The sequence below is a fragment of the Aethalodelphis obliquidens genome, unplaced genomic scaffold, assembly GCF_003676395.1.
Source record: "Aethalodelphis obliquidens isolate GAN/ISIS:26980383/991018 unplaced genomic scaffold, ASM367639v1 scaffold16, whole genome shotgun sequence".
In the NCBI taxonomy this organism is placed as follows: Eukaryota; Metazoa; Chordata; class Mammalia; order Artiodactyla; family Delphinidae; genus Aethalodelphis; species Aethalodelphis obliquidens.
The window spans coordinates 21502103-21513924 of NW_020837960.1; the positions used below are offsets into that span (position 1 = coordinate 21502103).

The 11822-nt window shown below is 37.3% G+C and overlaps 1 long non-coding RNA gene across 1 annotated transcript in view; it reads right to left on the bottom strand.

The window, feature by feature from the left end:
* Window positions 1–11822, bottom strand: part of LOC113625683 (uncharacterized) — a 529756-nt gene that overhangs the window by 213985 nt on the left and 303949 nt on the right. The window contains exon 6 of the long non-coding RNA XR_003434794.1: window positions 5909–5981. This is a non-coding gene — a long non-coding RNA (uncharacterized LOC113625683). The remainder of the gene's footprint in view (window positions 1–5908; window positions 5982–11822) is intronic.

Genomic DNA, 11822 nt, shown 5'->3' on the forward strand with positions numbered 1-11822 from the left:
TACAAAACAAAGAGAGCACCAGCAGGGTACAGGGCAGAGAGACCAGTCACACTGTCCAAGATAGAGAAGACAGTAAGCTTCTGAACCCCCAAATCCACACCAGGATTATACAGATGGAAATGAAGTGTTTGAAATAATAAGGTCTTTACCTGGAAGTCCAGCTTCTAGTATATAAGTCCCAGCTTCATAAACACATATCCTTTTTTACATAGGGTGAAATTATTCAACACATAGGCAACTGTAAATATGTACAAGAGACCACTTCCTCTGGCCTTGGTCTTAGTGCACCCCATAATATCAGAATTTTGCCATAAAACTTATGACTGCAGTGTGGTACAGTATCCTTCGGCATCAACACAGTTCTCTTTGATGACACTCACCTTCCCAGACTAACCCAGACTGGCCCAAGTGTACACTGGAAATCACTGGTATGGTACAAGAACAGAAGTTAGTTCTTTCTAAGACTCCTGCTAAACAAGGAAGACAACAATGCCAAGTTCTTACACTGAGAAGATAAAACAAAGAAAGAAAGACAGCTATCTCCACATTATTTACTCTGGCCTCATATACTAGGTACATGTCCCTCATTCATTCACCTTAGTAAATAATGAGTACTTGCTTTATGCCTGATCCTATTCCAGGAGCTGAAGAGTGAATGGTGTACAGAAGAAAGTTCCTGCTCACATGGAGTTCACATTCTACTAGGCTTATATTCTGTGTGACACTGAATAATATTGCTTGGAGAAAGACCCTACCTGTGAGCTATTCCAGGCACAGTCTCTGTTTACTCAAAGTTAATGAGAAGTGGCAGAAAGGGACAGACTGCTTAAAAAAGTGTCAAAATTATGAAGAGTGAACATATGGGTGATGAGGCTGGTACAAAATTTGGGCCTTTCTCATGGATCCATTTGCTAACTTGTGCTAAATTTCAAAATAATGATACATAAAATGTCATGGAAAGGCAAGAGGTTATTAGCAACTCACTTAAGGTAACAGAAAGTATCATGTTTATTTATATAGGATGATACCCATTCTTAAAATAATTATTAGTTAATTACGATCTTTAAGAGTCCCTAGAGTCCCTCTTTCATGGAGTCGTAGGTCATAAGTAATATGTGTGAATGAAGCAAAAGACTGCAATGAGTGAGTCATGGAAGCATGCTTCCTCTAAAGCCACTCAAACTTATTTTTAAGAACACTATGCAGGCTAAATTTGGCCCAAAGCCTGCCAAATTACAACCTCTGCCATAGTAGTATGAAAAACTAAACTCTTTAAATTATAAAAGTAATCATCAGCATTATTGTTATAGGAGTATTATTGTTGCGCCCCTCGTATTTTTGACACCTAGAATCTAGTCACTCTTCCCTTCATAATCAAAACCCATTTTTCCTTCAGGGCAACCAATCTGTCCTCTATTTTCTGACTAGGCGTTTTGAATGAGTTCCCCCCTACCAGGAAGAGATACAACACTTGACCTGGCATAAGCCAATGAAAGCATTACAATCCCCCAGAAAGTGATTGGTTTTGTAATAAGCACATGAACCAATCAGGCCTGATGCAATGCAATAAACTCCTCCTGTTATTTGTGGAAAACAGATTTTTGTTTCTCATATTAGATACGAAAACGAGATATTATAAGGTCTGGAGCATGGTTCTGTCATCATGGTATCAGAAGGGTAGAGCCTGTCTGACAGCAAAACCAAATAAGAGTACCTTGAACATACTGAGTGGACGCTTAATATTTATTGAGCAAATGAATGAATAGTATCAGAATCTGCAGATCTGGGTTGCCATGGCAACTTAACATCTCTGTGGCACAGTTTCCTAAACTCTAAAGTAAAAGGGATAGTCTAGATTGGTGACTCTTACACTATCAACAGAGAAGAATAAATACAGTAGGCCCTCCCTATCTGCAGGTTCCATATCCTTGGAGTCAATCAACCCCAGATCAAAAATACTTGGGCAAAAAAATTCCAGAAAGTTCCATAAAGCAAAACTTGAATTTGCTGTGTGCCTGCAGTTATTTAAATAGCATTTATGTTGTAATTAAAACTATTCACACAGAATTTACATTGTATTAAGTATTATAAGAAATCTAGAGATGATTTAAAGTATCCAGGAAGGTGTGTGTAAGTTATATGCAAATGCTACACCATTTTATATAAGGGACTTGAGCATCAATGGATTTTGGTGTTCATGGGGGTCCTGGAAGCAATCCCCCACAGATACCCAGGCATGACTGGACTCTAATCACCCTCAGATGAGGGAGTGTAACCAGGAAGGCCTCTCATTAGTGGAAATTTTACTCAATTTTTTGTTTTACTTTAAATATAGATACTTTTATTTTCATAACATTTACTTTAATAAACAAGTAAAAACTGATGTTCTGCGGAAATGGGCATGTTTATTCTCTATCTTCAAAAAATCCCTGGAACATCACCCCTGACCTAGAGGTGCTGAGAAACATGGGACCATACTGTTCATACAGAAAAGTCTATCATTAAAATCTGTTACTTTGCATTTCTGAACACTTGACCTTCAAGACATTCTCTTAACAATTTACAAGTAAAAGAACAATATTATTGAGCTTTCCTATAATCCAAGTTAAGAAAACATTACCAAATAAGTAGTACTTGAGAATTCAATTAGGCTCCCTTCTTCCCTCCTTCTACTTCTCCTCATTACCACCATTCATAAACAACCACTTGCCTTCCCCTGTTTTGACCATTGAAATTATAATATGAATTTAAAGATTGCTACTCAGCCAGTGAAAATAAGCAGCCCTCTCTTTCCTCACTCAAGATGTAAATACATGTGTCAAGTGCTTTATAAAAACAAAAATTTTAAATAAAGATCAACATCTTAGGTTTTACAAGTCAATAGACTGATTTTCCCACCTCGTTTCAACCAAAAAAGAGGAGAGAATGTCAAATAAGTTCTTAGAACTTGATTTCAATGTGCCCAGTTCTACGGATGCAATGTGAATCCTGTGAGGAAAAGTGCCACCCCAAATCCTGAGGACGTTCTGCGAACTTGGGTGTACTTATGGAAACAGCATGTTATGGAGACACTAAAAGTGAAGCCTGGATTTTCTAGTGTAATGTATGTTTGCTGGAACACTCAACTCTTCCCCAGGCAGAAGTCAGAATGTTTATAGCTTTCAGCCTCACTGTTTGTAAATGGAAAGCTGGGCTCAGCATTCATAATCACTGATTAAGCTGCTGTTTTTTACCCAAACTGGGGGGAAAAAACAGTGGGTTCTCTCATACTGAACCATAAACACATGTTATGTTATATGTAATAAATTCCCTAACATTGCACTTCTTTTGTAGGGAAGGATGAGGGATGTAATAGAATATTTTGAGCTGAAAACTAAAAGAGTCTGTCTGGTTAGCATATCAAGTTAAAAATGAAAAGAAATCCCTATAAATACTGTACCATATGTATTTAATAATTTTATTTTTGTCTTAGCATTAACATATGGAATGCTGAAGCTAGCAGGACCTCACAGCTCACCTAATCCAATCCCTTCTTTATAAAAGAGAAAACTGAAAGCCACTGAAGCAAAGTGACTTACTCAGAGTCATATAGTGTCAACGTAGAGAACAGACTGTATTCCCCCCGATTTCTAACGTAGCATTACTTTCCTGAATAAAGAATTGTATATAACATACACCAATTCTGTATGTTAACTACTAACCAGTGCCACAGATCATACAGATTGTGACACAACATTTTGAATACATCTGAATTCTACTTCTCACTGTCTTCATCACTGTAGACATAAGTGTTCAGCCATTATGCTAGTCTGGGACCTTGCTCACTGGAACTACTTTCCCCACTTCCTCCTGCCCGTTAATATATGCCTTTCACTAAGCCAGAAATCTCAAAAAATACTAGTTAGTAAGTCTGACTTTGCTGAGTCAAGAAGGTTAAGAATTGGTCTTGCAATGCAGGGGACGCCAGTTTGATCCCTGGCCGGGGAACTAAGATCCCACATTCCGCCGGACAACTAAGCCCGTGCACGGCAACTAGAGAGCCCACATGCTACAACTACAGAGCCCACGTGCTCTGGAACTCTAGCGCCACAACTACAGAGGCCTTGTGCCCTGGAGCCCACTTGCCACAACTAATGAGCCCATGCACCACAACTAGAGAGAAGCCCATGCACCACAATGAACAGCCTGAGTGCTGCAACAAAAGATCCCATGTGCTGCAACTAAGACCCAATGCAGCCTAAAGATAAATAAATAAATAAATAAATGTTTAAAAAATTAAAATAAAAAATAAAGGGTGGGGCTTCCCTGGTGGTGCAGTGGTTGAGAGTCCGCCTGCCGATGCAGGGGACAAGGGTTCGTGCCCCGGTCTGGGAGGATCCCACATGCTGCGGAGCAGCTGGGCCCATGAGCCATGGCCACTGGGCCTGTGCGCCCGGGCCTGTGCTCCGCAACGTGAGAGGCCACAACAGTGAGAGACCCGTGTACCGCAAAAAAATAAATTAATTAAAAATAAAGGGGGAAGGGTAAAAAGATCTATTATGAGCTAGGAGGAAAAGCAGTGGGTCAGAGTGTAATAACCACACTTTCTAGTTTCTGCATTTGATGCTTTGACATCTTGGGGTTTTAGAGACCTTGTAGGGACTGTCCCTCCCTTTAGCCAACTCTTAAAATAGTAAAGGAATGGCCTGAAAGTCCACCTTTCCTGTGCAAACCAATGTATCCAGAACTCACACCCCAACAACTTCCTTTATAGGGCTCTCACACCCTGGGCCATTATTCCTCTGTGCTAATTACCCTAGGGCCAGGTACCAGACAACTAGAGATAGCCCCGACACCCCAGAGCCCACTGAAATTATTCAAATTAGCCAAACCTAAATCTGCTTGTCCTGTCTTGCCTGTGGAAACCACAGTAAAGGCTCTTTTTTGGGGGCTACACCGTGCAGCATGTGGGATCATAGTTCCCCGACCAGGGATGGAACCCATGCTCCCTTGCATTAGGAGCATGGAGGCTTAACCACTGAACTGCCAGGGAAGTCCCTCACAGTAAAGGCTCTTGCTCACATTTCCCCCTCACTCTCTCTGCCTCCTAACTCTGGTGCTTCCTGCATGGTGTGATGTGCTCCCTTCACTCGGATACCACGAGTAACAAAATCTTTTCAATGGCAATCCTTTCCTTATCTGTTGACCTCACCATATCTGAATAATAGTAATACCTACACTTTACAACACACAGGTCAAAGGCCAGGAAAACTAAAGGTGCCAAAGTCAGAGACAGATTTGAAGCAAACCAGAGAAAACAAGAGGTAAGTCACAAGCAGGGAAAATATGGCAAAGGTATGGCTCAGGTAGAGCTGTTGCAAACCCAGAATTCTGATTGTGGTATAACTTTGCTGCCCTCCTGCGAATATGGGAGGGTTGCCTTAAGATGGCACAATAATGACTTCCTACTGAACACACTGCTTAATAAATGATACGTGAGGACTTCAACATTCCTAGACACAGACTCACTATGTATTCCCACGACCAGTGCCCTAGATCTTGTGCACAGCGGAACATTAAAATAGCCTCTTAGTCATCTCCCTGCTTTTTTTTTCATCTTTCTTCCTTCTTTAATTCAGCTATTCCACTCTTTCTAAGCCACAGCTTGTATATTCAAAAAAACACTCCATAGTTCCTCATTTCTTTCTCAGTTAAGTATTGAATCATCACTGTTACACTGAAAGCTCTCCAAATAGTGTCTCCAGCCTACCCTCCAGTCTTGACTTCCACGAGTCCCCTATATTCACTACGATCTGGTTAAATTAAACCATCCACTGTTCCCAGCACATTTTCCCGTGTACTGAACCACTCCATTGTTAGAAGCACCGTAGAATGTATTTTACAATATTGGCTTTAGAGATAAGCATACCTGGGTTTGAATTCTTAGGTCCTCCAACAAATTGTTGTGTGATCTTGGAAGTTTAAGCCTCCTTCTTCTCATTCTAAAATGGAATTAATAATACCCTGTTACAGGATTCTTATACACGTTAAATGAGATAATATGTGTATAAATCTCAGCACAAATTTGGGGTGAATTAATTCTAGTTAATACCAGCTATTATATTATTATTAAGCTTAGAACAGAGTTTTCAAAGTATATCATGTACTTTGTCATACTCAAGAAACTGACACGTTATAAATGTTGCCATTTTTTCAAATGAATAAATTCAGACTTAAGAGAAGTAACTTGCTCAAGCTCATACAATCAGATAAGAATTACAAAAGTTTCTTGCCTCTTACTTTCACTCTTTTCTTCTCCATAGTACATCTGCCCTGCCATATAAGTCATTTAGTGGAGAGAATGTGACTCATGTAAATTTTATTGTCACAGTACTTAAGAATTTTTTAAAAAAATTTAAACTAATGTTATTGAGTACTTGCTATGTATCCAACACTATTTTAAGAGATTTATATAAATTATATCATTTAAGTGTGACAGTACTGTGAGATATATATATATTATATCCATTTTCAGGTGAGGAAATGGAGAATTCCAGAGATTAACTTGCTCATATCACACAGGGGTAACTGACAACACTATAGCCATCTAAGGCATAAGCTAATGCGCTTACACACTAGGTTAACTTGCAGTTCAAAAGAGGTATGCAATTGATTGTTATAGAATCAAATTTTAATTGGATTCTGGAAAATACATCTTCTTCCCTATGCTAAAGAGTTCAAAATAATGAGATTTTATGAAAACTCATGTGTGTGTGTGTGTGTGTGTGTGTGTGTGTGTGTGTGTGTAGTGCCTGACTGTGCTATGTATATTTTAATAAGCTTTCTAACTTTCTGCCAACAATAACAGAAATCCTCAGTTAAAGCTGAGCACATGTCTACTTGGGGAGCAGAAGGGCAGGGAGAGGGGAGGGAAGTTGATAACATTTCCAGCCTTATTTGCAGCTAGCTGTGACCCTGTGGAAAGTTCTGATCAATAGGATGTTAGGGAAATGATGTAAGTAAGTTCCAACACATACCTTAAAGGCAAGTGCAGGCTACTTCTGCCTTTCCTCCACTCTGCTTAAAACATGGATGTGGTGGCTGGAGGTACCACTGAGACCACAAGAGTGAAGATTATTCCCTAGGAATGATGTTGTGGAAATCTCAAAGTAGCCTGAGTCCCAGACAGCAACTGATCCACCTCGCCAGTCCTGAACTCTAAATCCTAACTTCCACGTGAAAAAAAATTTATTTCTATCTACTTAAAGCACTGTTATTTTGGTTCTCTATTACATACAGCAAAATTTCATGATATTTATTTCTTAAATATTTACTGATGAGTAGGGGAAAGCTAAGGAAGAAAGAGGAAACAATTGAAATATATTTTAAGGGATTTGTGGGTTAAGTATCAAGCCGTAGAATTATGGAACCTCGGGGCTGGGAGGGATCTAACAGTTATCTAATCTATCCACAGAGGCCACACTCAATACACCCTCCAAACTTGGCAAAGTCAAGTCACAGGAAAACTATGAAAAAATATGCTGAATTAGATGTAGCTAAAACAAAGTGTGAAGCTTTGATACTTGTCAGAGCCACATCTATGAATTAAGAACACATTACTTGGGTAGTGTATGTGCAAGGCACTGATATAAACCTAAAATATGCTGGCTCTTTATGAGATGATGCAGGAGGGACAGAACTGCTGGAGTCACGGCCGAGGCCCAAAGGGGGATATTAATCAAAAGAAGATTTTCAGGGGCTCACACAGATTTACCACTTGGTGCTACATCCAAAGACTTTATTTAGTTCATGGAATTCAGAATACTTTGTCTCAATTCTTAGGGATTTGGAGAAGCATTTTCTCCCACACATCCCTCACTGCATATCTCCGGTGATTTGCTTCATGGGAAGCAGGTCCAGATCACATGAGACTCATTATGGTTTTTCAAATATGTATATTATAAGAGTTGCATTTGCGTGGTTATGCAGACAAGTCGAGAGTAAGGTCATTGTTGCTGCACAAAGTGACATTGTGGCTTATTCTCATGTTTATGCCAACTGTTCAGAAGGAAAACGGAAAATCAAAGATGCTGACTCCTTGATAATGCCTTAGGCAGCAGGAAGTTCAATACCATGCTCCTAATAGGTGCTACACAGCATCTGCTCAGAGGCCTGAGAAATGGTGATACCCAGGCATTAGGCAGAGAGATTCCAGGAATTATGGTAAAACATGTTACTCCCTTCTGTTCCTCAAAGGGCAAGGACGTGTCAGAGGAGAACAAGCTACTCTGTGAGCAAACAGGATCTTCGTGCTTGACTCCTGGATTAGCCCAGCTGCCAGAGTACCAAGACTTGCACCAGCCCCACCGCACCAAAGCAAGGCTTCCCCTCCATCTTCCTGAAAAATATTCTCAAAAACTGATTGTAAAAGGCCAACTTGAAAGATGCTCTAAAATCTGCAGAGGATTCAATTCTCTTCATCTAACACAACTGCCTTTCCAAGCATTTGACTTTTTTTTTCTCTTTCTTTTAAGACGTGATTTGTATGTTCCATTGAAGTGGAAATAAACCATTACAAAATGTATTTTTGTAAAAAGCAGAACTACTTGGAAGGTCTTGTTTGATTTTCACTCTCCACTGTTCATGTGCCAAGAGCAATGCTGTTATGACCCATCTAATGTATTTTACTCCTTCAGAAGGGCCAAACTTAACTTACAGTGGATATGTCACAACTTACCAAAAACACAGGGATTAAACTGCACGGCTCCACATCAATTGTATTTGCCACTTGCCATTATTTTTGTGTTGTAAGGAAAGTAATACTGGCCTTTTAGCAAAATAAAATTTACTCACTTAATAAACACTCTAAATCTAATTATTTTGTTGGAGTTAAAGGCCAGGTATTTTATGATTTTCTTCCTGATAATAATCTTTGTTTATTATAAAAAATGTATAAAGAAAACATTTTTAATTATGTGTGATGATGATTATTAATTAGTCTTATCATGGTGATAATTTCTCAATTATATCTCAGTTTTTTAAAAGTTTAAAAAATGCATAAAATACAAGTAAGTGTAAAGAAGAAGTAAAACTCACTGTAATGCCATCATAGAAATGTAAAGAAATATTCTGGTAATTTTATATTTAATATAGCCCATATTTTATATTTAAAATTATATCACAGTAGTTATCCATGTTTTAGGACCTCATCTGTTTTCCTTGATATTTTCTTTGCAGTCTCTTTTGTTACATGGACTATATTTTATTGAGTTTTAACTCTTTACATTTTTTGGAAAAAATCTTCTAGCAGTAATGGTTAAAAAATTATTTCATTAAATAAAATTATTTTAAATAATTTTAATTTAAAATTTAATTTTAATTTTATATTAAAATTAAATTTAAAATTAAAATTAAAATTTAAATTTAAAATTAAAATTAAATTAAAATTTAATTTTAATTTTATATTAAATAAAATTATTTCATTATAGTGCTGCTCTGTCAAAATAAAGAATAAATGGATATCATTTAAGTCACCCTCTTTTATCAAACACACACACACAAGAAAATTTAAGCTTCTCTGTCCTTTCTTATCATGGTAGCTCCATAAAGTGCTATTCAGCATATCTGTATTAGAGAAACAGTGGTTAAAACACCTGGCACAAAGCATGGGAAACAGTTCACGAGTTGATCTCTGTATAATTTGTAAGCTGAGTATAATCTGTCTGAATCTTTATTTGTGTGTTATTTGTAAACAAAATATGTGAAATAATTCCAAAGAACAAGATGTATTTTGTCTACTACTAGAAGTATTTTTATCTAAATTCCTGCTCTAGTTTAAAAACGTAATTACTATTAAGTGACAGTTTACTAAATGAATTTGCCTGCTTGTCACCTCATATTTCTTTTCTTACTAGTCCCCTCCAATTCATTCTATATAGATAAAACTAATTCTCTTATCTCTTTACTATTTTAAGGTTGAGTTTTTTCCTTGTTTTCTTCCATTTTTTCCTTCTAGCAGATTTACAATTTGTTCTTTTTCTTCTTTCTTTTTTTTAAAAGTGGTAATACTTGACTTTTACCATGCATTTTTATACTTAATGATTTCTGAAGTTAAAATTTTAATCTCACTCGTGAACAACAGAAGCACCTTAGGTCCATGTTAACTTATTAGAGGAGGGACTGTTTAGGCTTAAACATGGACAAAACCATGTTCGTATGCCTTCATGACTTTTTATTTCCTGGAGATAACAAGCTTGATCAAAAACTTTACTCAGCATGATCACTGATAACAGAGAAAGTCTTAATAAGCTTCAAATCACAATTCATATGTTTTCTATATATATGTCTCCACTTTTGATATTAATTAGTACCCTGGTCTCTGTCCATAATTAATTCATCCAAGCAGCCTAAGTACAATGACTTTAGTTTGAGAGAAGCAGGATTAAGCCTTTTAAGAATTACTCTTATCAGATTAAATCTGTGTCATAAAGAGTTCTATGCATCTAGGAAGCGAAGGAGGGGAAGATGACCTAAGTCTGGCTGAGCTATGGTAAGTCTTATGTTTATTCATATTATATTTTGAAAGGAAAATGAGAACTATTACATGCTGTCTTAAAACATCAACTGCCTTATTGCCTTGTAACTTTATTTAACATTTGTATTGGTATGCTGCTTTCATGTTCAAAGTCATTTCAAGCTCTGCCAGTGTAGAAATCGTGGGCTACAGAGGTCTGCATTCTCCCAGGCAGCCAGCATAGCACACAGTGGTCACTCGGTAAATTTGTGATCATTGTGTCCAGGAGCAAATGAATACATGAGTTGGTAAATGAAGGAAGATACAGGAGAATAACTAATTGCAATGACCTGTTATTTTTTACCTAGGCTTTTTTGCAATTTTCTCACTATTATTTCATTTTAAAAATATTATTTAAATTTATTTAAAATTATTTGAATATATTATTCTGTTTAAAAAAGAACATGTGTCTTTTGTTTGCTTAACTCTTTTTGTGTGCTTGTTTGTAGCCAAAACTAAAACTGGTCCATAAGACGTCTATGAGAGCATAAGTTAACAAATATTCTCTTTTAGCTATTAGAAATGGAATGGATTACACAATCATAATTTGAAAAAAAACCAGCAGCCGTGGAGAAAAGAGGTAACTTGAAAAAAAGACACCCACAAGTTAAAGAAGACCTCTGAAGCTCATCTGATCTGTGCACCCAGATCCAGGAAAAATCACACATCTGTTATTTCAGACTATGGAGTACATTTTGCTTCTAAATAAACCCAGGAAAAGAGGCTCCACAATCATCCTTCCTGACAAATTTCGGTTTTAAAAAGTCATCAAAAATGACTTCCCAATATTAAATCAAAATTTCTCATTATGATAAAAGCGAAAAGTGACTGATACGGTGATAAACGCCTCATGTGTATTGTCTCATTTAATGCTCATGAGCCTTTGACTTAGGAAGTAATGAGGAAACTAAGGTTTATAGGGGTGAAGAAATGGTCAGAATAAGGATTTGACCCTCAGAAATCTGACTTCAGGATCCACTACCGTATTATACTCTCTACTTCCCTGTGCTGTAATATAAATAATTTTCTTCATGGCCAGTTGATAGTACAATTAAACAACAACAACAACAGATCTCCAATCTTAGGTATTCATATATTTTAAGACTATTTTTTAGAATTAATTCCTATTTTAAAAAGGAGTAAAACAGGGATGAATTGTAGTTCCTGCTTCTTCTTTCTCTCTCCGACATCAACCTAAAACACTCCCCAACACTCCCACCCCTACACACACACACACACACACACACACACACACACACACACACACACA